Below are 27,139 nucleotides of genomic sequence, written 5' to 3'. Positions count from 1 at the left end.
GTGAATAACCAAAAGTCATAGGGAGCAAGGTCTGGACTATAGGGAGGGTGAGGAACTGTCTTGATGCCCATCTTGGTCAAAAAAATTAAATAGATAGATTACCTTGAATTATGGATACATTATTATCATACTTGTAAATAAATAGGTAGACATTTTGTTAATACAAATGGATGGAGCATTCTTGAGACAAGCTGTGCAAATCTCCACATCTTCAGTTCCTTGTGAATAATTGTGTGTATAGCTTCCACACTGACATCAAACTGTGCACTTATTGTCTCTATAGACACACGACCATCTTTATCCGTAAACTTTATTTGGCCAATCAACTCTGATGTTCTGACTTCCTTACCCCTCCCTCGCCTCTCATCATCCTTCAAAGACTCCCTGCCTTCCTTGAATCTCTTATGCCACTCAAAAACTGATGTTCAATTCATGCAAGATGGTCAAAAAGCAGTCTGAAGCATTTCATACATTTCTGTGGCATTTTTTTCCAAGTTTAAAACAGAATTTTATTGTATGTTGTTCTTCTAAAATATCCTCACGTCCAGATTGCATTTTTGAAATTAGCCCAACTCTTACAATCTGGCTTTAGTAGAGTGTATTCTAATTCCTGCTGCAGCTGTTCATTTGAACCTGAAATCATAAAAATTGATCAGTCATCTCCTAAAATGTATAACAATAAGATACTGAATTTTCAAGAGTCTACGACAATGTTAAATGCCTGAATAAAAAACGTCTGGAAACTTATTGAAGGTATGTAAGCAGCAGTTTAACGTGTATTTTACATACTGGCATGTGCTGGACGACTTTTAGAAACTTCCAAACTAATCTATTAAGAAAAAAAATAAATGCTGTTTTACAACAATAAAACGTGTCGGTCCGTGCACTCTTTTTCTTTGTAATAATTTAAAATAAAAATGAATGACAAGATAACTTGTACACCAAAGAACAAGAAATTTATTGAAAATAAAGAAAAAATAGGATTTGCAATGCATATTTGTCCATACGAAAAAAGAAAGAAGTAACAGAATACTCACAGTCAAAACTTTAAAATTACATATATTTTTTTTTTGTTAAGAGGAAATTGTCTGGTGTGTATATGTGTGCATTTTTTTTTTTAAAAAGTTTGTTCAAAAGTTCTTATTGGTGGACGATGAGTATTTTATGAAAGGATTTTTTTTGTAGGAAATCTTTCACGGCTGAAGACAAAAATTCAGTCAAACAGTCCATTCTTTCCTTTGAAGGAAATCTTGTACAACTGATGGCAAAATTTCAGCAAAACAGTTCTTAATTGAAAAGGTTTCGGCAAATTACGGATTCATGCGTGTTGGGGATTCGCATCAGTCACCCGAACACGAAATGAAAAAGAAATACACTACGAAATAATGTAAAATAAACTTTTGTTAATTTATGTTAAAAGGAAAGAAATTGCTTTTTTTTGTGCGCAAATATGTCAGTCTGTACAAAAAGGAAGAGAGGAAGAAAGTAAGGAATTGGAAGTGTGAGAGGAAAAGAAATAGACGACCTGTTGTGGGTGAGGTGAGAGAAAGAGAGAGTCAAGCAATGTTTCTGGGTGCGTAATTCAGCCTGTTGTCTGTATTTGCTCTGCGTGCGTGCTATCCGCGTCCTCTCTCTGTCTGTCTGCTGAAAGAAGTTCTTTTTGGCCTTTTTATATTTTTTAAGAGGCACCAGAAACTGACAGGAATAAGCGTTTTTTTTTTTTTTTACCGAGCCCTGATAGGTCAAAAATTTATATTTTTGGCAAGGAGAATGCTTTCTGCTACGTCGGTCCTTTTTCAGGAGTCCTGCTTTTTGACCCCAAGGGGTTTGATGTGGGTAGACGCGGTAATGTCCGCGCAAATTAATTTTTAGAAACACCCGTGTATGAATAAATTTTAATGTTTGTGTGTGTGTGTGTGTGTGTGTGCGTGTGTGTGTGTGTGTGTGTGTGTGTGTGAGAGAGAGAGAGAGACAGACAGACAGACAAACAGACAGACAGACAGACTTGCAAAGATAAAATAAGAAACAGCGCATGCGTTTCTTTTCGTTTCTTGTTTCTTCTTTTTTCTCAAGTAATAAATAATAAAATATTATTTGAAACTCTGAAAAAAATATATATATTTATATCTTAACCTCACTTTACTAATATACTATTTTTCTTAAAATAATTTCTCCTGTCTATTTCTTAGTAAAGAAATAAGAATTTATGAACTGTATTTATGAAATTAAACATAAGAAGACATATATTTTTTTCTTTTTTATTCATTTATCGTTTGGATAAACGGATATTAAATTCAATGACACTTTTTAAATAATTAGTCACTCTGACTAAAATACAAAGCATTCGGATAATTCTCTCGATATTTCAACAAATTTAGGGTATATTTCGATTCCGTTTTTCCAAATATAACCTTCGTTAAATATTGACATTTGTCATAATCTTTTTCTTTTGAATAAAATAGATAGTTATTATTTGGGGGTTTTCAAATATAACTTTAAATAATGACCTTCCGTCACAAATCTTTTTCTAATTCTCAAATCTTTTCCAGGAAAATAACTTTAAAGTGTTTTCAACTTAAAAAAAATTAAACGTTGACTCTCTGTCAACATCTCTTTTTTCTTCTTAGAATTCTCGGATCTTTGCCAAAAAAATAAATTCAAGTGTCTTTGACTTCACAAAAATGTCTAAAGCCCTCAAATAACTTATAAACTTAAAATTACATGACTAAGATCTTAATTGTCACAACTTCTCTATATTTTGAAAGGTATTTTAAAATAAAGTGCATTCAGATATTATATCGAGTTATTAAAAAAAAAAAAAAAAGAATAATTTATTAAATGACGTAAACTCAATTTTTATAACAGAAGAAAACTGTATTCACGGAGATGAAAAGATGTTGCGTTAACATCTTAATTTTAATCTCCCTAAATACAGTTTTCCAGTCAAATACAGTAAAAACTAAAATTTTATTCTGACAAAAATCACAGAAATCTTTAAATTATTATCTGCCAGTGCTTACCATTAAAAACTGTCACGTGACTCAAATAAACCAATAAAATGATGACACGAACGCAATCATTCAAATGTGAACAAAAAATGATTGTCTACCCATTATTTTCAAACGAAATTCAATACAAACTTGAATCCGTTACAAAAACAATAAATTCACCAAACTTTATTTTATACTGAGCTTTTTATTTAAAATCATATCAAGCCATTTAAAAATAAATTCTGAAACTATGTCTTGCCAGCTTTTTATTTAACTCTCTTTCTCCCAATCCATTTATGGTGAGCTACGATGTTCACTCTTTCGCTGCCGGAAATTCAAGTGCCCCGAGGCGTTTTCTGCGCAAGCGGCTAGAGGCGCCTTTTTTCTTTTTACTGAATTGCTCTGGAGGTTCAATGTTTTGATTTTTTTTTTTTTTTTTTTTATTTCCATACTTTGTGGACCAGGTGCAAATGCAGATCCCAGAATTTTAATGAACCACCGTTCTGCCAGATCAAACATACCCATTCCTGTGTCTCGATACATCTTCTATCATTATATGTGATCAGTTTTTTAAAATAGTCAACCATATAAGAGCCTATTCATGACCAGACACACACAGAGCCAGACAGACATTCAGCTTTATATTATAGATGTTTTTTTTTAACCTTTTAAACTATATCACAAAAAAAAAAAAAAAAAAAAATTAATTTTTATATTTATCATTCGTTAGAAAACTATTTAGTCATTTAATCACCTGCAATCAATGCATCAACTTGCTCTCTCGAATTCACTATAGTACTAATGTTAATTTAAGGGATCATCAGTTGTTTACCATGAAGTACTGTTTCAGGGATTTAAAAACAAAACAGTATATTACATCATGGCTCCCCAGCAGTGTTGATCAAACACCACCTCCCTTAAGAACAAAAAATGTTAGATATTAGATCTAGCTTCCTATTATATATATATATATATATATATATATATATATATATATATATATATATATATATATATATATATATATATCTTAACTGGACACCTGGCATTGCTTAAACATGATATTTTAATTTATGCAGATTGCATGCAATTATAGAATCAATCCTCTATTGAATGATAAATATTATGAGGAATAATTTGTCCGGTGGACCAATTCACAAAAAAGTTTAATAATGATGATGATATCATTGATCAAATTCTGTGTTTGTTTAGAATATCATGTCAGCTGATATTTGGGGTTGACGATCTTAAAAATAGTCTTTCTTCTCCTATAGACAAAAAAGAACTTTGACAAGGGAATATTTTAAGTTGTACCAGCCAAGATTACACCAGTGTAACGCAAAATATTCCCCTTTAAAAACTCCTTTCCATCTATAAGAGAAGAAAAACTATTTTTAAGATCGGATTTTTTTCGATTTGATACTTTTCAGATGAATTTCTGTGCAAAACATATCTAAGAACACTGCCTGACCTATGAATTACCTTTGTGTGAAATTTGAAAAAGATAGGCTAAGCCTCCACCTCCTTCTTGGGTAGAGCACCATCATAAATGATTTCGCCTGCTGCTTGCTTAGCATTATGTGAAGCTCTTTGTTTGTAAATAAACAATATCAAGCCCTTTAAAAGTGGCAGTCAAATCTATAATTAATAAGCCATGGACCTTGCTTGCTTGCATCTTGTCTTCAACAATTGGGCGATTCCATCTTTTAAAAAAGGGATGGCAGGTAAATATATATGCCTATGGGTTTGGCTTAAAGGCTAAGGAATTAGGGTGGAGAGTTGTCCATTTTGGTTTTGATTCTAGCTGATGACACCCAAGTTAGTTTGCGCCTCTAGCCGCTTGCGCAGAAAACGTCTCGGGGCACTTGAATTTCCGGCAGCGAAAGAGTGAACATCGTAGCTCACCATACATTATTATCGCTATTTCCCATGTTTTCCTTACCTATCTCTGCCATCTAACACTGCTATTTCAACTGTTTTACATCTACTAACCCTAAAAAACTTTCATCCATTTTTTTCCAATGCGATCATACCATCGAAGTTTCTAATTTTGCACACATCTCCCTATACTCTCTGCATTTAATTTTCAACTGAGGTCATCAGATTTACGCCTGCCTTTAAGGCTCATATTACTCATTCTTTGTATCGTTCTCATATCATATCTCTCCATACAACACAAATCTTAAACCTTCATTGGTCATGTATCATTTTTATACATACATTAGTTACACAGGCTTACTTTGATCGACAGTGATAATGTTTTGCGGGTTAACGATGGCAGCAGTTTTCTGAACTTACTCCATCTACCTCTATCTCTTGCAATCATGTTAACATTATCTCTTCCCGAGCCAAAATCACAGTGTAGTATCTGTTCTAATGCTATATTTTCACCTTTTCTATCCTCGGTCAGTGGAGGAGAAATCCTTCGTAACTGAGACAACTTTTATTTTGACTCCTATCCAGAGTGCCCCTTTTGGGGAAGCTGGATTTTCCCCACATTAAAAACCGACTGACTCTGTCCTTGTGGGGAGGCAAGTAAATAGGAACATCATCTCCTCCCTAACAGCATTTTATTCGTAATTTCTTGAATGAATAACTTAAGATGTACCTCGCTTCAGAATGATCTAAGATGACTGATTAATTTAAGTCAATGAGAAAAAGAATAAAAGAAATAATGAAGCCTTAAATTTTCTTTTTCAAGCCCCTTCTTTTTTCTTGATCTTTAATGGCTGCTCACCATTGTTGTGGTTTGAGTATCTTGTTGTGGTTTGATGTTGCAGTTGGTAAGAAAGGATGTGGTAGGGGAGAATACATTGTTTAAAAAGCTGTTTTTGTCCATTCGAAGAGCAACTGAATGAGTCTTTTCGAGCTATTCTGAGCCAAAACTTTTATTAGAGAAAATATAAACTTGCTTGACGAAATGGAGAAGTGCATTTATTTTAAAACTGGATCTTAACATATAAAATGGGTTTTAGCACAGAAACAAATTTTGAGAAAAGAAAATCTTTAAACAGTATCTATAAAACATTTTAGATTTGTTAAAAGTTAAAAACGAATTTCGTTTTATTATTAATCTGATTAGGTTCATACTCAAGAGCTTCGCAACATGCTTGGATACAAAGTTCTACATCTTTTTGTATTGTGTTTTAATGGTAGGTGTTCCAACGAACTACGAGCCCTTGTACCCCCTTGATGTAAATATTCCCAACAAATCCGACAAGCAGCAAAATCTCACCCCTACACAGTAGAGATCCCCAGATATCAGAAAGCCTTTTATTCTAATAGTTTCTTCCTTAGAGCTGCTAGACTTTTAAATCTTCTTCCAGACTCCTGCTTTCCTGACTGTACTGACATGCAAAAATTCAAGTGTAATGTAAACAAACATCTTGCTGCTCAACTTCTTACATGGTATCCCTGCGAATTATGTCCTCTACAAAGTGACACTGTGCCTTGTTTGGGGTGAAAATGCCCTCATCTAAACATATTTATCACTGTACTAGACCATTCTGTCAGCTGCCAAATTTAAATTGTCAAATCTAAAGTTGTTTAAGGCTTGAAAATTCGATACTCCTGCAGTTTAACATTCAGAAGCAAATTTAGAAAGCTATTCTTAACATGTAGAGGGAGGCTTTGTAAACTCTTATGAACCTCTCCTAAAATGAAAAAAATTAATTTGTTGGTGGATGTTAAACTGCACTAGTGCCGAAAATTCTTAATAAATTCTCATTTAATTAAAAGTTTGACTCTTTTTGTAACTGATTACATCAAATAAATTTATGAAAAGAGATTAAAACAATATTACCTTTACAACAATTACTTATAGTTTCATAACAATTTGGTTCAATTAATAATTTAATGACGATTTAATAGTTAAATTTAATGCTTTTTATCTGTTCAGCTCATCTATATACGAGTAGAAGTACCCGGTTAAAAGGTTATGAAAAGGGCGTGTGTGTGTGTAAAGAAATAATTTCAAATTTTGCGATATCAAAACCAAAGCTATCATGGAAAAAAGAATTTTAATTTTATTGTCGAATGAATGATTAAAAATTCAGTATCTGCTCTTTCCTCGTCAGTCAGATGAAAACAAATCCTATTCGACTGAGGTAATTCTTGCCTCTCACAATCTTCATTTATACTTCATAAAATCGAATCTTATTTTACTGTGGCGTACTCTATCTACCTCATTATTTAATTCTTTCATTATTTAATAATATTAATCACCATCTAAAGCATGAATGGCTTTTATTTTTTTTCCTAAAATATAGTTTAAGTAAAATAATTTGTTTTGGGGTATTTTCGTAACCAATTTAGGTGACTAAAATAGGATTTTACAAATAAAAAAATCAGGTACTTAAAGGGGACAATAATATTGACAGAAAATAATATCAAATAGTTTAACCCTTTCATTTTTATTATAAAATATTTGAATATTGGTCAACTCCTATTTCGGTCACCTAAATTGGTTTCAACATTACTCACAAATAACTTATTTTTCTTAAACTATATTTTAGTAAAAGAAAATTAAAAACCATTCCATGAAAGCTAATTAGACCCCATAATTTTATTATACCACACCTGTTCAAACTGAAATATGCTTACCACAATATTCTTATCTGGGTCTATATAAAAACCTTGTTGAACTTTGTGACATATTTCCATTCTATGGATGTCAGGCGCGAACGCAGACCCCATAATTTTATTATACTATATTTCTTCAAACTGAACCATAATTATCAAAATATACTAATGCGAATAAATATCAAAAGTGTTTGTTAAAGTTTGCATCTTTCCATTCTATGGAGGCCAGATGCGACGCAAACTCCACAATTTTATTATATCATCCCTGTTCAAGCTGAAACATACTCATCAAAGTATTCTTATGCGCATCTATATCAAAAACACTTGTAAAATTTAAAAAAAAAAAAAAAAATGTTTATTTTCATACTTTGGGGGCCAGGCGTGTACGAAGACTCCACAATTTTAATAAACAACCACTGTTCAAAATGAAACATACCAATTATTGGTTCTCGATACCTCTTCTATTATTGTATGTAGTCAGTTTTCTAGTCAACCATATAGGAGCCTATTCCTGTACACACACACACACACACACACACACACACACACACATATATATATGTAGATGATAGATGATCCCCTTTATGTGTGACTTTCACATAACCCACTACACTATTTAGGTCATTAGTTTTCCAACGAGTTTTCGTTTGTTAAATTCTGATCAATAGTCGCTGAGATTATTAGAGGATTATTGAGAGGAACTTATAAAATTGCCAAAAAAGCTGGCACATATATATATATATATATATATATATATATATATATATATATATATACTGGTAGCCAAATATTGGAATGCTCATATCGTTGGTTCTATGGAACGAAATTACATGAAAAATTACAGGCTTTGTGAAGATTATAATACTATCCTATGGTTAAAATTTTATGACAATTGGTAAAAAAGAGCCTATATTTTCAAACCAATAAAATATGCCCACATTTGCCTACATTTGTATATATAGTGACCTGCTTTGGTTGTGCCCCATGTGGCCTTTACAGGCTTCTAATATACGGCATATATATACAAGTCACTCTCCAGTAAAACGACACTTAATATTTCAGGTCATGGGTCGACTCTATTTTAATGGATGACATTATCCGTTTATGACTTCATCATTTATGACGTCAACATGTTACTTCACTATTATCTCTTCTCTCTCTATATATATATAAATAAAATGAACTCCTTTTTTCATGCGTGAGTTTTTACCTTAATAGGATTAAAAATCACGGCATTACATTCAAATATAATGTCCCCACACTTCAGCACAGAATCTGAGGTGTGTTATAGGCCTACTAACCTTTCAGTTCCTTGATATTCGTACATTTCTATATTTTTTCCGGTGAGAGTTCACGGCCACAATCGGTTAGAATCAATGGAAGTTGTAAAATCTTTTCTCTCTATTCGATTCATACTCCGCCCGTGACCTCTTAACACCGCTATGGATATGTCCACAGGGGAATATACGAGGAACATCGGTTTGAGTTCTTAGTTGCTTAAAAAATATGGATTGGCATTTTTCCGTCGGGTGAAACGCGACTTTACATTCCAGTTTTTCTGTGGGTTACTTGTGCCATTTTATAAATTTCTTCTTCTTTTTTTCCCCTTTTCTTCCTCCTTTAACAGTCAGCTGCCAGTTCTTCAAATCTTGCACTGATTAGTCACTTTAATATTTTATTTACAGTCTTTATACTTCTATTATGTTTGCACTGATTTCATACGTGATACTGGGGTGGGGTGGGGTGGGGGAAGCTGACTTCCTATTTTCGGATTAGTTATTTATTCATTATTTATTTCTATACATTGCATTTCTGAGAGTTTCATTAGCACAATTACTACTACGCTGTCGATATTGGAATCAGACGACATTCAAATTGGTTAACAGCGACAACAAAGAAAACAATACAAAAAAAGAAACCAAAGCAAACCAACATTAAAAAAAAGTTTAAAAAAGGTCAGTTTTCTAGATTTATTTATTCATTTTTTCTCTTTTTCATTGAAACAAACAAAAATACATAAATAAAATCTAATAAACATATTTTCATTATACACGGTAAGTTTTATTTTTTGAATTTTGTTATTCCATTAAAAAAAACAAAAAAATTAGATTTAAATAAACATATTTGCATTTTATGCGGTAACTTTTTTGGTTTAAAAAATTGTTTTTTTCCTTTGGTATACTTTCACGTTCGTTTTGTTTTTCATTCCTTTCAATTTTACGCGTCATATATTAGCTAAACCAGGGCAGGGGGGCATATACAAATATAAAAGCTAAAATGTGTGTAGGTGTGGGAGGTGTATGGGTGTTCCTTCACCCTAAACTCGTCCTCCTCCCGCTACTACGACAATGACGTCATGTTTGACCTAGAAAACGTTGACGTTAGTTTCAGCCATCTGCAAGTGTTTTTAAAGGGTTAATTTTATCCGTCCTCAATTGTGTGTTTCTTTGGCGTAGAGGTAACGTGTCAGGCATTTTGTTTTCCGTCTTAGCCTTGATGCTTCCGGTTCAAGCCTGTCTCCCTACCTAAACCTTTTTCCTCTTTTACACCTTTTTTCCCTTTTTTTTTTACATTTGTTCATGGTTTTGCTTTGTTTTGGTTTTTTATAACATCGTGTTTTTTTTTTTATAATATTAAAACAGGGTCCCCCCTCCTACATACACACCTCCAAACACCCGGGCAACGCCGGGTACCCCCGCTAGTTCAATATATTTTAGTGGATTTCTGAAGTTATAAAGGGTTTTCAGCTATTTTAGTCAATGACATCATCTCGTTTGTGATGCAATTCCTTTGTGATGTCATCCAATATCAAATATCTCTCTTCCTTTCTCTTTTCTTTTTTCTCATTTCTCTCTTTCCTTTTTCTTTCTTTTGAATATTATTTACCTGCCTCCCCACAGCTTTGTGTTTAGTGTAGTGGTATTGGAATATAGGGCCATTATTGAAAAACACAGATGTAGTCATGGTTCTGTGACATGGTTGAGTGAACCAATGAGGTCTCACTGAGAAATCATCATGCTGACAGTATTCTTTTGAGTGATTATTACCAAGAAATTTATATATATATATATATATATATAAGGTAAAATTAAAAGCCAAGAACAATGCGAGATTTTTTTTTATATAGAGTAAAATTAAATGAAAACAAAAGAAATAAATTTCTTTTTTTGTTGTTGTTTGTTTTTTCTTTTTCACACAAATTTTAACTCTAAACAACAGTAATTTTTTTTTTTCTGTTGTATTCAATGGTGTTATAAATCTCAATATATTTCAGACTTATTAGTCCTTTTTCAAGAGAAGACAGCGGAAGAGTGTTCAAAATTGGAAAAGCAGCCGCAGAGTTTGCCACGTGATACCGCGAAATATAGAACAAAAAATGACGTTAGGAGAACGTTAAAATAAATCAGTTGATGTTTGAAATACTTGTTGCGTTTGTGAATCAAGGGAGATGACTATTCAAGCAAGGTTTTTTTTTTTTTTTTTTCTTTTTAATTATTGTTTTTCTTATGTTTTAAACTTATATTATAAAAGCGGAGCTCAATTCCAGTCTATTGTTTAGTGTGGGAGTATTTTTTGAAATAATTAAAGATTCGAGGATACGAAGTTGACCTACGTTTCTTGAAGAAGCAAGAATGTTGATGTGAAAATCTGGTTCTGAATTAATGCAAGTGTGAATATGTTTATAGAACGACGAAGCAGTAGTGTTTAAGTGCTCTTTAATGCGGTGATGAAGCAATCTGGTAGTGCTTCCGATGTAAGATGCACTGCATTTAGCGCATTGTAGGTCGTAAACAACGTGGTTCTTAAAGCATAAACCTGTGTGTGATATTGGGCAATTAGAGAGTGAACAAGGGGAAGGTGTATGCGATGGATGTTTTCGGTTGAGCTGTTGTCTTAAAGTAGATCCAGTGTGGATGAGTTGAATTTTGAGTCCCTCGCTGCGGATGGCTTTTCGGATTGAAGATGAGATTTTGTCACTGAGGAAGGGTAGTTTTAGAAAACAATTGTTAGAGAAGGGTCGGGTGTTGCGTTTTTTCTTTTTAAGTGAGGATAGGATCGTATTAGGGTAGCCGTTTAGTGAGAGGGTCTGTAGGAAATTGTTAGTGTGTGTATGTTTGTCGGAGATGTTAGTGCATTTGTCTTGTATGCGTGAGATTTCGGCATGTGCGTAGTTTAGTTTGTCCTTGAGAGGTAGTGCAGATTTGAAATGTACGAAGAGGCGTTTGCTGGCAGGTTTTCTGTAGAATTCAGTGCATATGGCACCATTTTTTTTATTTGTATTTTAAAATCAAGTAGAGAAAGAGATTCAGAAGAGTCTGGGTGTTCTATAGTAAATTTTAAGTTTGGGTCGGCGTTATTGAATTTGTGGAAAATGTTAATAGCTTCTTCGCGGGAGTATGTGATAATTAAAATGTCATCGATATATCTAGTAAAAAGGAGATAAGAGTAGCAGGTACTAAGGGTGTGTCTTTCGAGTTTGTCCATATAAGCAATGGCAAGAATACCGGATAGACTGGAGCCCATGGATGGTCCAGATACTTGTTTGAACGTGTTTTGTAGGAAAGTAAAGTAAGTGTTGTCTACTATAATACGGAGGAGTTGTAAGAGATCTTCTGGAGTAATTCCGAAGCATTGTGGGTTTTTAGATGCTATAATGTCTGCCATGAGATTGATGGCTGGATGTGCAGGAATGGAGGTGTATAAAGAAACGACGTCTAGGCTAAATGGGTATCTGTATAGTTTGAGTAGATGGTGTGGTAGATCGTTGAGTCTGTTAATTACTTGGTTGGAACTACTAACATGGGCTGGGAAGGTAGAGAGTAGAGGTTTAAGTAGGCGGGATATTAACCAAGAGATTTTATAAAGGGGACCGTTAACGCTTGAAACAATGGGTCTGATCTGTGTGTGTGTGCTATTTTTGTGGGTTTTAATAAGGTGATAAAAGGTAGGTAATTTGCTGTATTTAGTAATAAAATTTAGTCTGTGTTGTTTTGGGAGATTTCTTTTAAAACAAATTTGAGACCATGTTTTGTTAATGTTGTTCTCAATACGAGCAGCAGTGATATTATGTGCTGGGGTGTAAAGGTCGGTATTGGAAAGATGCTCTATAGCAAGGTTGTTATAAGATTCCTGTGATATAACGCAAAATTCTCTACCCTTATCAGAGGGTAAGTAAACTAAATCTTTGTCTTTAAGGGATTTAAGGGTGAGGTATTGGTTCCTGGTAAGATTGGGGGTAATACGGTGTTGTTCGCGTTCAAGTATTCTGAGGATTTTATGCTTTAACCTTGAAAGTTTTAGATCTAGTGGAATATTATTAGGAGGTGGGTATAAAGGGTGATCAAGCTGAAAAACAGGAAAAGAGGTGTTGTGATTACCTGAGAGGTTGAGGGGGGTGTCCTTGTTATCGTGCGGGGCAAAAGCGTGTAGCCATTTAAGGTGGTAAGCAGTTCTGCAGAACTGCGTTTCTATGTTGAGTTTAGCTTTATCCGTCAGTTTCATTGTGGTGATAAACTTAGGGCCAAGTGAAAGGAGATCCGTTTCAGTTGTGGAAAGAGAGTTAGTGAGGTCAGTTACGAGAAGATGATCTTTAAGGGACTTGTCGGTGGAAGAATCCTGTGAATTATGTATGTGTCTGTTGTGGACCGGTTTATTAGTTTTCTGTTTAAGCCAAGTAAATTTGCGTATGAGACGTTTCCGTTCATTCACGACAATTTATATATGACTATTGCTTCAAAATAATCATTAAGCAACACCACCGGACTCTACATGGACATATTAATTCAGTCAAGAACCTCAGGAATTCCCTCACTTCATCTACCCCTAACGGTCATTCGCTAAATAACATCCAATCTCTGATCGACCGCGCATACCATTCCAGCTTCAACAATGAACAGAAACGTCTTCTCTTGAAAAAGGACTAATAAGTCTGAAATATATTGAGATTTATAACACCATTGAATACAACAGAAAAAAAAAATTACTGTTGTTTAGAGTTAAAATTTGTGTGAAAAAGAAAAAACAAACAACAACAAAAAAAAGAAATTTATTTCTTTTGTTTTCATTTAATTTTACTCTATATATAAAAAAAAAATCTCGCATTGTTCTTGGCTTTTAATTTTACCTTATAATTTTCTTCAACAATGCTTCAAGCAAACTACAACCTACTTATATATATATATATATATATAAATATATATATATATATATATAAATATATATATATATATATATACCAAGAAATTTATATATATATATATATATATATATATATATATATATATATATCACCAAGAAATTTATATATATATATATATATATAAATTTCTCTATATATATATATTAGAGATGGGACGATTCCAATATTTTCCCCGATTCCGATACAATTATTGATTCCGTACTAAATTCCGATTCTTTATAAATCTCTAAATATTTAACTATAAAGTTGTTATTTTGTCAGGATTACAGTAAAAACATGTGTTAAATGTGCATACATTTTCTCGAAACGTAAAAACACACTCGTGGGGGGGGGATGATTTATTGCTTTTAGCTTTATTCGTAGCTTAAAATTAATAAATATTTATTGTTTTATTATTACTACCAGCAGTGGAAGATTTTATTTCAAACAAAATTAAATAAAAAAAGATAATTAAAGGAATCGTTTTTGGCATCGGAGAACGGGCACACATTTTTCCGATTTCGATACAAACGAAAGTCCCGATTTTTCCGATTCCTGATTCCAACTCCGATTAATCATCCCAACACTAATATATATATATATATATATATATATATATATATATATATATAATCTGTTATGGCTTGCAATAAGCCACAAAGAAAACAGAACAACAGAATAAAGTTTAAACAGTGTACTGGAACAACAACGTAAAAAGGTTACAACTAAAAAGAGTAGTAAACGTCACCGAGCAGGTGCGGATCGCTCTGATGTTTAATCCACACCTGGGATCAAAAGGTCTATGGTTTATATAATGGCTAGAACAGTCCATTTGGAGGGCGATTCCCCCACAACACCCCTCTCCCGCGGTTGTGAAAATCAGTATTTCTTCCTTTTAGGGCAGACCACCAAGGGGTCTGTGCGCTTCCTCTTTCTGTCGGAGCATCTCGGTTCTGACATGCCTTTTGGAGGATCTATGTCAAAACAGTCATACACAGTTTCAATCGCCTCACTGCCGTCCTGCGGTGGTTCTTCTTGATCCTTGTAGAAGGGTTCCTGATTTGGTTCAGGTGCTTCTTATGTTGAACTTTGGGCCCTGAATGATGTATGTAACATGGCCGATTCTTCGTAAGATCGTGCCCTGTTCCCAAAAAGAAACGTTATTTCTAAAATGTCTAAAATACACGTTATCTCCGCTGTTAAACCATTCCATTGGCATTGTAGAGGTTCTGCTGTGTACTATGTTTGGGTAGCAGTTTATCAAATACGGATTTTATTTTCCGTCCAAATATGATTTCTGCTGGGGATCCCGCATCTGGTTTGTTCGGATTTCTCGTGATTCTGTAAACCTACAGAAATTGCTGAAGGGCCTTTTCTGTCGGTGTACTGGACGCCTTTTTTAATGCCCTTTTAAGTGTATTGACGAAGTGTTCGGCGTAGCCGTTGCTTCTGGCATGGTACTGGGGTGTCATAATATGCTTGACTTGATACGTCTCGCAGAATTCTCTGAACTCTTTCGAGGTGAACTATATAGCATTGTCGCTAACCAGACAGTCTACAACCCCAAACCGAGCAAAAAATTCCAGTAAAAAATTTGTTGTTGTTGCTGTGGTCGGTTTTTTGCATCTTAGTACCTCTGGCTATTTAGAGTAAGAGTCAACTACTATCAAGTAGTAAAAATGCTCCACAGGTCTCGCATAATCGATGTGGATCCTCGACCATGGTTGTTCAGCCTTAGGCCAAGGTTTATATGTTATCGGTGGTGCTTTTGCAGCCAAAGCACAGCCTTTGCATCTGTTCACCATGTCGGTAATATCTTGGTCCATAGCTGGCCAATAAACAAAACTTCTCATTAGGCTTTTCATTCTGTTTATTCCTGGATGCCCTATGTGAAAACCCCTGAGAATTCTTTTTTGAAGGGTTTGGGGGATCACAACCCTTTCACCGTATAACAGTATTTCGTCGCAACCAGAAAACCGCTTCGTGGTTTGAATGAAATTGTCATTTAGAGATTCTGACTTAATTTCCTGAAGTGTGACCGGCAGTTCACGGATAATATTGTTTATCATGATTTTTACATCACTATTAATACGTAGTGCCGTGATTACTGAATCTTCAAGAGGTTCCATTTTGGTAGGAATCAGTCTCGATAGACCGTCTGCATGGGCTAGTTGTTTTGAGGGGACAAATTGAATCGTAAAATTATAGTTCAGCAGAATAGTTCCCCATCTTAATAGTTGGTTCGCAGTGAATGTTGGAAGTCCTTTTTTTATCCAAAAATGGATATCAACGGCTTATGGTTGGTTTGTAGAAAAAATGTCTTCCGTACAAGAACCGGTAGAATTTTGAAACTGCAAATATAATTCCTAGGGCCCCTTTCTCGATCTGAGAATAATTCTTTTCTGCTGGCAAGAGAGTCCGTGATGCAAAAGCAATAGGCTGTTTCGAGCCATCTGGCATTCGATGTAGCATGCACGCCCCGACGCCATATTGACTAGCGTCGCTAGCTACTATTATGTCCAACTGCAGATTGAAATGCGCTAGGAATAGTTTTGAAGTCAGGATTCTTTTTATTTCTTGAAATGATGTCTGGCAATCTTCTGTCCACTCCCAAGCCTTATCCTTTTTAAGCAATTCATTAAGTGGTGCGCGGCGCGCAATTTGTGCATATTCAGGATGAACCCCTGGTAATAATTTGCCAAACCTAAAAAACTCTGCAATTGAGTTATGTTTACTGGTGCCGGTATTTCTTTAATAGTGGTCACCCTATCTGGGTCTGGTCGTCTACCATCTTTATCGATTATTTGACCCAGGTATTTAATTATTTGTAAAAATAACTCGCATTTATCTGCTTTGATCTTAAATCCATAATCTTGTATTCGACTGAATACTTGTCTGATATGTTTTTCATGTTCCTCCCTGCTTTTGCTCGCTATGATAATATCATCAAGATATGCGATTGCGGTGTCCAAGCCGGACAGCATAGTATCCATTACTTGCTGGAATATTGCGGGTTCCACCTTGACACCAAACGTGAGTCTTTCATGTCTGTACAAACCCCGAGGAGTGTTAATACAAAGGAGGTTAGCGCTTTCGTCGTTTACCAGAATCTGTAGGCAAGCGTCGCTTAGATCGATCTTAGAAAAAAATTTGCTGCCATTTAATTTCGTGAACACTTCTTCTTGACTTGGTAATGAATAGTGAAAATCTTCTAAGGACCTGTTGAGTCCAGTCGCAAAGTCAGCGCAAACGTGAATTTCCCCGGAAATTTTCTTTACTTAAACTGCCGGAGCAGCCCACTCACTATATTCAATTTTAGTCAGTATACCGATGTTTTCTAATCTGACTAGTTCCTGATTTATTTTGTTCAGGGAAGCGAACAGAACATTACGTTTCTTTTTAAACACCGGTTGTGTGCCAGGTTTCAACTTAAAATCTGCGGCCATTTTTGTATATCTCCTCAGGCCAGGAGTAAATACGTTTGTGAATTTTTTTTTTAAAACAAATTATAAATTTCTCCGTTTCTGCTGGGCGGGTATCTATTTTCTTGCAGAATGTGGTTATAGGAAGATCCCAGAGACGAAACTCTTCCATTCTGTCAGAACCAAACAGGTTCTCACTATCTTTTAGCACATACAATCTTAGTTTTTTTTGTTTTCCCCCGTAAAGTGACGTTTGTAATTAATTCACCTTCAAAATAAATTTTTGTATCATTAACGGCCGTCGCCGTTCTGTTAGGTTTTAACATAGTCGGCTTTTGTAATATTTTCCACGTTTTGAGATTTATTATTGAAAGATCCGATCCACTGTCTAATTGGAATTTAATAGCCTTGCCGAAAATGTTAACCGTTACATATTTGCATAGATTTTCATCTACGACGTCCTAAGTTCTGGTTTGACGTATACGGCTTCTATTCTGAGTTTTCCTACAGTGCAAACTTTTATGACCGATCTTATTGCATAAATGGCATCTTTTTGTTAAAAATGGGCAATCCCTTATTCAATGTATTCCACCACATCTGAAACAAGCGCTCGTTGCTTTTAGTTTTTCTGAGTTTCGGTGGTTAGTGTCTGTGTGCCATTTCGACGGTTTTTTTCTTAGTTACTTTTTTATATTTGCGATGCCTGATTCGATATTTCTTGCATCTTTTTTTATAATTTCTACTTTTTGACAATCCTCAGTCAATTTTTGAAGTGTTAAGTCCGGTTCATTTTCTATTTTTTAAGGACTCTGCGCCTGATTTCCACATCTTTTCTCGAGGTTAACCCTTGCGCAAACACAAGACATTTAAAATTGTCTGCCGTTAGTTCAGACAACTTAAAGTCATCACAGTGTTTGTTCACTACAGCTGCGTAGGTGGCAAAATCGTCATTATCGTCTTTTACCACATTCAAACATCTCCAACGCTTATGGAAAAGAGACGTTTTCGACGAGAAAAGTTCTGTTAACAAATTTACCGTCTCATTGAATGATAAATCTACTGTTTCCGAGGCAAGATGTAATCCACGAATTTATCATGCTTAGCCGTTTCCAATTTTCGTAGTAGAAGTCTGGTTTTCTTTTGATCAGACCAATTGCTGCATTCAATATCAAAAAAATCTTCATAACGCCGAAATGATTTTTCCTCTTCCTCGTATTTAAAATTGTCTATCGCTGTCCATATTGTATTCTGAGAAAATGCTGAATTGTTTTCCGCGTTTGTATTATTCTTAACCATTTCTGTAAGCAATTCCACTGTTCATAATTGACATTCGGCTAACTGTTTTTGAACTTCTAATTGACATTCCGCTAACTGTTTTTGCCATTCCTTTTGCTGTTCCTCGAATCGTATTTGACGTTCAGTCCAGTGTTTTTCAGATTGTGACTGATGCTTTTCGGCATCAATATGCAACTTGGTCAAGTGTTCCAACGCTACTTTCAATTCGTCCATTTTGCTTTGTCAGTATTAGCAATTTAAAAACGTTCGCTGAATTTTACAAAACCGTTTTATTGTTTCTTATTTCTTCTTCCAGACAATAAAACGAACAGAAAAAAACATAAATATATAAAAAGTTCATTGTCTAAGGAATAAAAAAATCCAAGTGTATATTTTTCTCCAGAGGAAAAAACAAAAAACAAAAAAAAAACGCCCGATTTTAGCAGCGAAAACCTCAAGTGACGAATTCTTTTTCCAAAAGTATAAAAATTTACCTTTATAAGTCGCGACGGACCTTTTTCTTTTTACAAAAAGTACAGCGCTATCTTTGAAAGTCGTGACGAACTTTTTTCTTTTCAACTCTTTTTTTTTTCGTAATATCTGCGTTTTTTTAATGTTTTTTTTTTTTTAGTTACCGTGAACCTTTCAGTTGCAAGTGTTTAGACACTTCCTTAGGCTTGATAACATTTGAGTCCGACGTCGTTAGTATTTTTAGAATACTATTTCAACGCGAGTATTTTTTTTTCAATGTCGTTACTAGTTTCGATTTTAGTATGCTCCTTGAATCCAATGTCGTCAGTGTTTAGTTTTTTAGAACAGTTTTTAAACGTGAGTAGGTTCTCCGAGTCCTATGTCGCCAGTGTTATGGCTTGCAATAAGCCACAAAGAAAACAGAACAACGGAATAAAGTTTAAACAATGTATTACTGGAACAACAACGTAAAAAGGTCACAACTGAAAAGAGTAGTAAACATCACCGAGCAGGCGAGGGTCGCTCTGGTGTTTGATCCACACCTGGGATCAAAAGGTCTATGGTTTATATAATGGATAGAACAGTCCATTTGGAGGGCGATTCCCCACAACAATATCGTACTTTGGGGTTAATGCACCAAATCCGGGGTAATTGTGCCAACTAGTTAAAAGTGCTCTTTATATTCCATTCTTTATATTGCATCTCTCCATCTGTAATATTCCAACGAGATGGAGAGATGAAAAATACAACCTGGTTTGTTCCTTTTTCATCTCTCCATATAATTGGTGGGATGGTTTTATATATATATATATATATATATATATATATATATATATATATATATATATATATATATATATATGTATAATTATTCTACGTGACTTCATGTATACCACAAATAAAAAGCACGGATTTCCGAAACGATCGTACAGATAATTGACTTTGTTGTTGTTCCTTCTTATGAAACTGATTTTTAATTTAATTAAATTTTGATTTTTAAATTTTAAAAATTTTAAAACTTTTAAATTATAAATCACATTACTTAATATATATATATATATATATATATATATATATATATATATATATATATATATATATATATAACCACCCCGTCAATTATAGCTTTTCCTTATAACATTATGACATTGACAAATAAGTCTGTATACCAACATATGGTTTTGTCTATAATGCTCTTATATCTATCTTCTTTCTGTCTATGTTCCTATAAATTTGTGTTTTTTCTTTTGTGTATTGATATTAATAGTAAAAACTTTTTTTTCTATTTATTTAAAAAGAAAACACAACTTTGTTATATATGGGTCGTGGAATTGCATTCATTAGCAAAAGATCTAGCTAATTTGCATATTTTTTCAAGCATTCATTTTAATTAATTCCTTATTAGTTTTTTTTCTGTTTTCTGATGCGATGATCATCTTTAGTATACTATTACATGTAATTACACGTAATATTAATGCAGATATTCTACAATTCAATTAAAGAAATGGAATTTGCCAGGTGAAGGTCGAACGACGGCATTACGAATATGTATGCGTAACGTAATAGCTATAGGTTCATGTTTTAAATTTTAACCTTCAGCAAACGTGTCTTCATAGCTCAGGCATTAATGTCAAAGGAAAAAGTAAATCGTAAGCTAAACGTTTTGGTTGTGATTCTCGGTAGTGGCGCACGAATCATTTTTTTTTTTTTAACTTTTTAAATCATTATTATATATTGGGTCTAATATAATATAATAACAAATACGAAATCTGCATTAATCAAAATATATTTAAGCGTATTTTATGAATGGGCTATGCCGGGCGGTCTGCTAGTATATATATATATATATATATATATATATATATATATATATATATATATATATATATAACAATATATATATATATATATATAACAATATATATATATATTGTTATATATATATATATATATATTGTTATATATATATGTATTGTTATATATATATATATATATATATATATATATATATATATATATATATATATATATAGTGAATAAATGACAAAAAACTGTATTCAAAAGTTCATGATGTTGACCATTTTATAATTTATTCCTTTAATTCAGTTGACATTTACAATTAAAGGAATAAATTATAAGATAGTCAACATCATGAACTTTGGAATATAGTCTTTTGTCATTTATTCGCTATATTGCTCTATAATTACGTTGAGCTTCTTAAATAAGAATTGGTATATATTATAAGGAAATAAAGTATATTTCCACACACACACACACACACATATATATATATATATATATATATATATATATATATATATATATATATATATATATATATAACATATACTTGAAAATAGATGATGTTATAAAATAGAAATAGTAGCACTATGACATCATCCAGTGTGCACGGTAACAAGATACAAATAAGCAAGATAACAAGGTCCAGCTTTTTAATACAGTATTTGCTATTTAAATATATTTTTTAATTACTTATCTCTTTCTTCATATCTCTCTCTCCTTTTTTCCCAGCTCAGGAAGCGAAAATTAAATACACAAATAATACAAAACAGCTTATATATCACTAAAAAAAATAACAACAATAATTACATTTAAAAGTAATAAAAAATCGTGCCTAAATCTAAGGCATCGTGGCTCATTGGTAAAACGCTATAATATATATATATATATATATATATATATATATATATATATATATATATATATATATATATATATATATATATATATATATAAAGATTACCACCAAGTTATTCTTCTTAGTCATCACCCTATTTTTTATGAAAGGCTCTGATTGCCAAAAAAAGAGAGCAGACATTTAAAGATTGACCAAATACATGTAGAGAACCGACAGCTTTAAGCAAGAAAAGTCACGCAATAAATTCCTTGCTTTCTACATGACAGTTCATTAAAATTAATTATCAGAAGGTTTATTATATAGACAAAACGCAGAAATATACCTTTGTTTTAACAATGCATCAATTTCTGCGGAATTAGGTTCACATGATAGATAGAGAGCAACACTGGAAAAATCAGAAAACTCAATGATCAGTTCATATACAGCGCCACATCTCTTAAGTATGCAAAGTATAAAGCACAAGAAAAAAGGTATGACCAGTCATGTAGGGAGATAAAAGGTCGATTAGCAATCTGTTTTGAAAATAAAGAAATCTGTTTTGTAAATAAAGAAACTCAAATAATCAGTGCTTATGCTAAGCCACGATCACCTCTTAGGTGAGTCAAGTAAATGCAATAATGGGAAACGATAATTAAGAAGCACTTTTTTAGATGTCGATTGATAATTTATTATTAGTTGGATTATTCAGATTACTATTCTCATCTTGAGTGTTACGTAACCTTTGACTTTCTTCACTTGTATCTTGACCCTGCAGAGGGTAAAAGTCCTTCAATGGGGGTCCTGGATATGACCTTAAATTATATCCAGTGGTGAGGCCCCAGCTTGTGGGCTTTGGGGAGTGTGGAGCCACTCTTTAATTGCCATTGCTCCCAGATCCACTCTGACCCAGAGTGGTAGTACCTGTTAGAGTTCCAACTATGGGTTAAATAGAAACCGACTTGAACACAACAAATATATTCTACTAAAAAAATTTTCTTCAAAATCTTTGGAAATGGCATTAAATAACCCGAAAAGGGTTGATATGCCGTAAAACAAAAACAACCAACCAACCAATCACTTGTATCTTGTCGAACTCAGAAATCTTTCGGGAATCTGCACAAAATTTCAAACAGAAGTATGTATTTAATCCATGGGAGTAGCATGCTTTTGTTTTATCAGTCACGACTGTACAGAAATTTTAAGTAATTCAGAACTATATATATATATATATATATATATATATATATATATATATATATATGTATATATATATATATATATAAGAGCAAATAGTTACAAAAAGCATGTTAAAAACACTTTGAAAAAGACTAAAAAAACATATTTAATTTGAAAAGGAAACACTAAAAAAAATGGATAGTCCTTAATCCACAGAGTTTCGAAGAAATACTTTCCTTCTCATCAGAGGGTAGGATTTAGCAAAATGCAGGATCGGATTTGATGAAACTGCAAGTAAGTCAAAGATCTTACTTGATAACAAAAAGTGAAGTAGAGGGAATAGGGGGAAGAAAAAGGTGATTTGACGTCAATGGATAGTCTGGTAAAAGGTAAAGTATCCAATGACGGTAAAATCCAAAAATGCAAATCCAAGAAAGTTAGTTAAATTTCCATTCGCACAAGTAAAATCCAAGGGAATCACGTAATTGGAAGATGGTCCAAAATAATCCAAAAGGCTGAAATCCGTGGAATAATTCACAAATAGGTACAAGGAAAAGAGGAAAGAATTCCAATAATATTATTAAAAGAAAAATAAGATACACGTTAGACTCGGCTGCCGAGACAAGGCGTAATTAAGAAAAATGAATGAAGAAGAAGAGAGAAAAAAATGAGTGAAGAAGAAGAGACGAAAAAAAAGGGTTGAATGGTGATAGAATTAAATATAAAATAGAAAAGCAAATGTCAAAATGACCCAAACAAGATGACGTTAAAAGGTGCCAAAAATATAGGGCAAAAAAAGAGGTCAACTGAAATGTACAAGATATTACTTAAGAAAATATCAGCAAAGGTTATTAAAAAAAAAATTAAGAGGAGAGGATAGCCGGTATCTGCATATATATATATATATATATATATATATATATATATATATATATATATATATATATATATATATATATATATATATTGTATTTATTTATTTGCAGACTGTTATCCTCATCTTCATAGTTGTTGTTGTTTAACTATGTTTTGGCCAACTCATTCTCGGACCTTTTTCAGTTTGTTATAGTTTGACCAAAACGTGGTGAAACAATAACAACTATAAAGATGAGGATGACAGTCGCAAATAAATAGATAAATATAAAAATTACTCATCCCAAAGGATTCCAATAAAATATAAAAATAAATAAAAAATAAACATAAAAATAATATATAATAATTTGGAACTGCATTCATAGTACCGCTCGTACTGAGGATTGAATCTAAGAACTGCATTTTACCTGGTACTTATCTGTTATGCCACGGATCCCAAGCCCAACAGAAAGATTTCAGAGATCAACAGAAATATTCTTAACTTCGGCAAGGTACACCTGAAGAAGGTCAGAGGTTACATAGTAACTTAAATATAACGGACAAAGTACTAATTAAAATTCAGTCTTACTACATAAATCACAGAGTTAAGACCTGTATTTAGGTAAATTATCATCCCAGATATCATGTTTATAAATTTTAACAATATTTCTGATTGTCCTATTGGACACATCTGGAAATCTGATCTTGATCTTGATCTTTTATGACTGACCAATGTCAGGTCAGTGCAAATCAGAAAGAAGAGTCCAGAACTGTCTGTTGTGTTTGCTGACTTGTAACTCGTCCTCAGCTTGCAAGGTAATCATTATTACATTTAATTTAACGTCGGGTTAGGGTTAGCTGACTTGTAAAGTCATCATCATTACATTCAATTTAACATCCGGTTTACATGCTGGCATGTGTTGGATGGTTTTTAGAAATTGGCTTCCAAACCAAAATATCTCTGGCCAGGTCTTTATACCTCTTTCTCTAACGTCCATCGTTATCACTTCCTCCCATGTTTTACTTGAACCGCTCATGTGCACTAACCCTGCTACCTCAACTGTTCTACATCTATTAACCAAAGACCTCATATCCATTCTTTTAATGTGGCCATATCATCGATGTCTTCTGTTCTGCATATACCTCTCTATACTGTCCATATTTAATCATCCTGCGTCTTCAACACTCACGTTACGCATCTATAGTATCATTATTATATCATATCTCTCCAGGTTTCATTTCTATACCTCACTACACTACACGCATATCCCTAATAAATTCTTCCTTTCATCAACAGTATTAACACTCTGCTGATTAGTAAAAGTTCTCTAAATTTACTCCATCAACTCTTAACTCTTGCAATCACATTAGCACCTGCTCCTCCCTGTGCTCCATGGACTGAGTTTTACATATAGCATCTAGTATTCCTAAATGGTCATCCGTCTAAATATTGACCAGTGTATACATCATTTAATCAGTGATTTTACAGAGGTATCAAAACAGCGAATTGATAAAGATTTTATATATATATATATATATATATATATTATGAGAAAGAGAGAGAGAGAGAGAGAGAGAGAGAGAGAGAGAGAGAGTAGAACGATAAATTTGTTACCCTAAAGAAAACAACACTACAGCTTTATTTTAAAACTTTTATCGAAAAAATCAATTCAGGTAACTTGATTATGTAGTAGAGCTGACATCTATTCAATGTAGCTGCCTTCAGCACTTCAATCACCGTCTCAATATGGGTCTGAAACTGGGAGCATGTCTTTTCCATAAGCGCCAGTGGGAGCTCGGTCAATACTTGGCGAATAGCGACGATCAGGCTGGCTTTGGTGTTATGGAGGTCATGTTGGTGATGTTCTCAAAAGTAGTCCAGCAAGTTCAGTTCAGGGGAGGTGTTGGGGGTAGTTAGAAAAGGTTACAAAGTCGTGGCACTTCTTCTGAAGCCAAGCTTGGGTCCCTTTGGACTTGTGAGTCGGCGCCGAGTCCTTCTGTCACACCCAGGGTCTGCCAGCGGCCACCTGATTGAACCAGAGAATCACCACACTCTTCAACACATCCAGGTACACTTTCGTGTTGACTTTCAAGCCAACTTCGGAGATGTGAGGTGGCATGATGTGACCCTAACTTGAAGCCACACCAAAAATCATAAATGTGGCCGGAAACTTTGTTTTCATCACCCTGGGCATGTCCCTGTTATTTGTATCAATCCAGTGATGGATTTTGAGGGTTTTAGCAATGGTCCTGTTGTCATAACTTGGACTTGGATCGATAGAGAGCATGAGTTGTACAGCGGCGCATTTCCGATCTCACTCGTTGAACATAGAGGGTTCCTATCTACTGGCCAACTAGTAGATGGTCTGCAACAAAAAAAGAAAACTGGTTTTCATCAAACAGAAATAGGATCATAATCTTCCACCCTATATATATGTGTATGAGTGTGTATGTATATATATATATATATATATATATATATATATATATATATATATATATATATATATATATATATAGTCACTATCTACAGAAACGACCTTTAATACTTCTGACTTTCACGAAAAACACTCATTTATTTGTAATCACTATCAATAATTTTCCCCACTCTTCATCTGTGCTTAAACCGTAACATAGATTCCATGAACAAGGCTTCTTTCTTAAAACTGCACGCCTGTGGAACTTTCTTCCGTTTTACTGCTTTCCAACTAACTAAAATATGGTCAGCTTCAAATCCAACATAAACAAATTCTTGATGAGCCGTCTCCTTAAGTAATCCAATTTACCAAATTTCCACTACTAACGATTACTACGATATTTCCCCATTGACTACCGTACACTCATTAACCCTTATCCTTGAGTGGTTTCCGGGCCTCCATAAGTCGTGACCCCTTTGAAAAAATAAAAGAAAAAAGAAAAGGTCATGGGTCGACTCTATTTTAATGGATGACATCATCATTTTTTAACTTTATCATTTATGACGTCAACATGTTACTTCATAACAATGTGTTAACTGTTTTGCTGTTTTGTTTTTTTTCTAAAATGTAACTATGTTCATACACAGCAAATTTCGTCGACATTGCAATACATCAAATAATATCATGACAATCATCTTTTCGTTGTTTTTCCCAAAATTACCAAAATGTCAAATGAAAATTGGGTGCTTGTGTATCTATGTTACCACGTTATTTTTTAATAGCAATGTCGTCTTTTTATGGCGACAATTTTATCGTTCCACCCTGCAGAAAAGTAAGGTTAAAAACAGACATATTTGCAAAAGGTTAAAATCAAGTAAGAAAGTGGAAAATTCCATTAGTAGTTTCAAGTTTGAGAATTAGGATTGCGTTATATTCTGCCTTTTTTGTGAATATAAGATTAAAATGATCAGAAATTTTTCTAGAAGTTCACCACAAACCTACAGGATAGGTCAGGAAATCACAATTCATCAAGATGTATATTATTGCTACACTATGCTGTAAATTAATGAAAAAGTAAACTAAACCACAGAAGCAAATAATGGGATCATTTGCTGTTCTTTAAATTCCTCTTATTATTA

This window comes from Euprymna scolopes, chromosome 3 (assembly GCF_053919585.1).
Source record: "Euprymna scolopes isolate OS-2025 chromosome 3, ASM5391958v1, whole genome shotgun sequence".
NCBI lineage: Eukaryota > Metazoa > Mollusca > Cephalopoda > Sepiida > Sepiolidae > Euprymna > Euprymna scolopes.
This window is presented reverse-complemented; position numbering follows the sequence as displayed.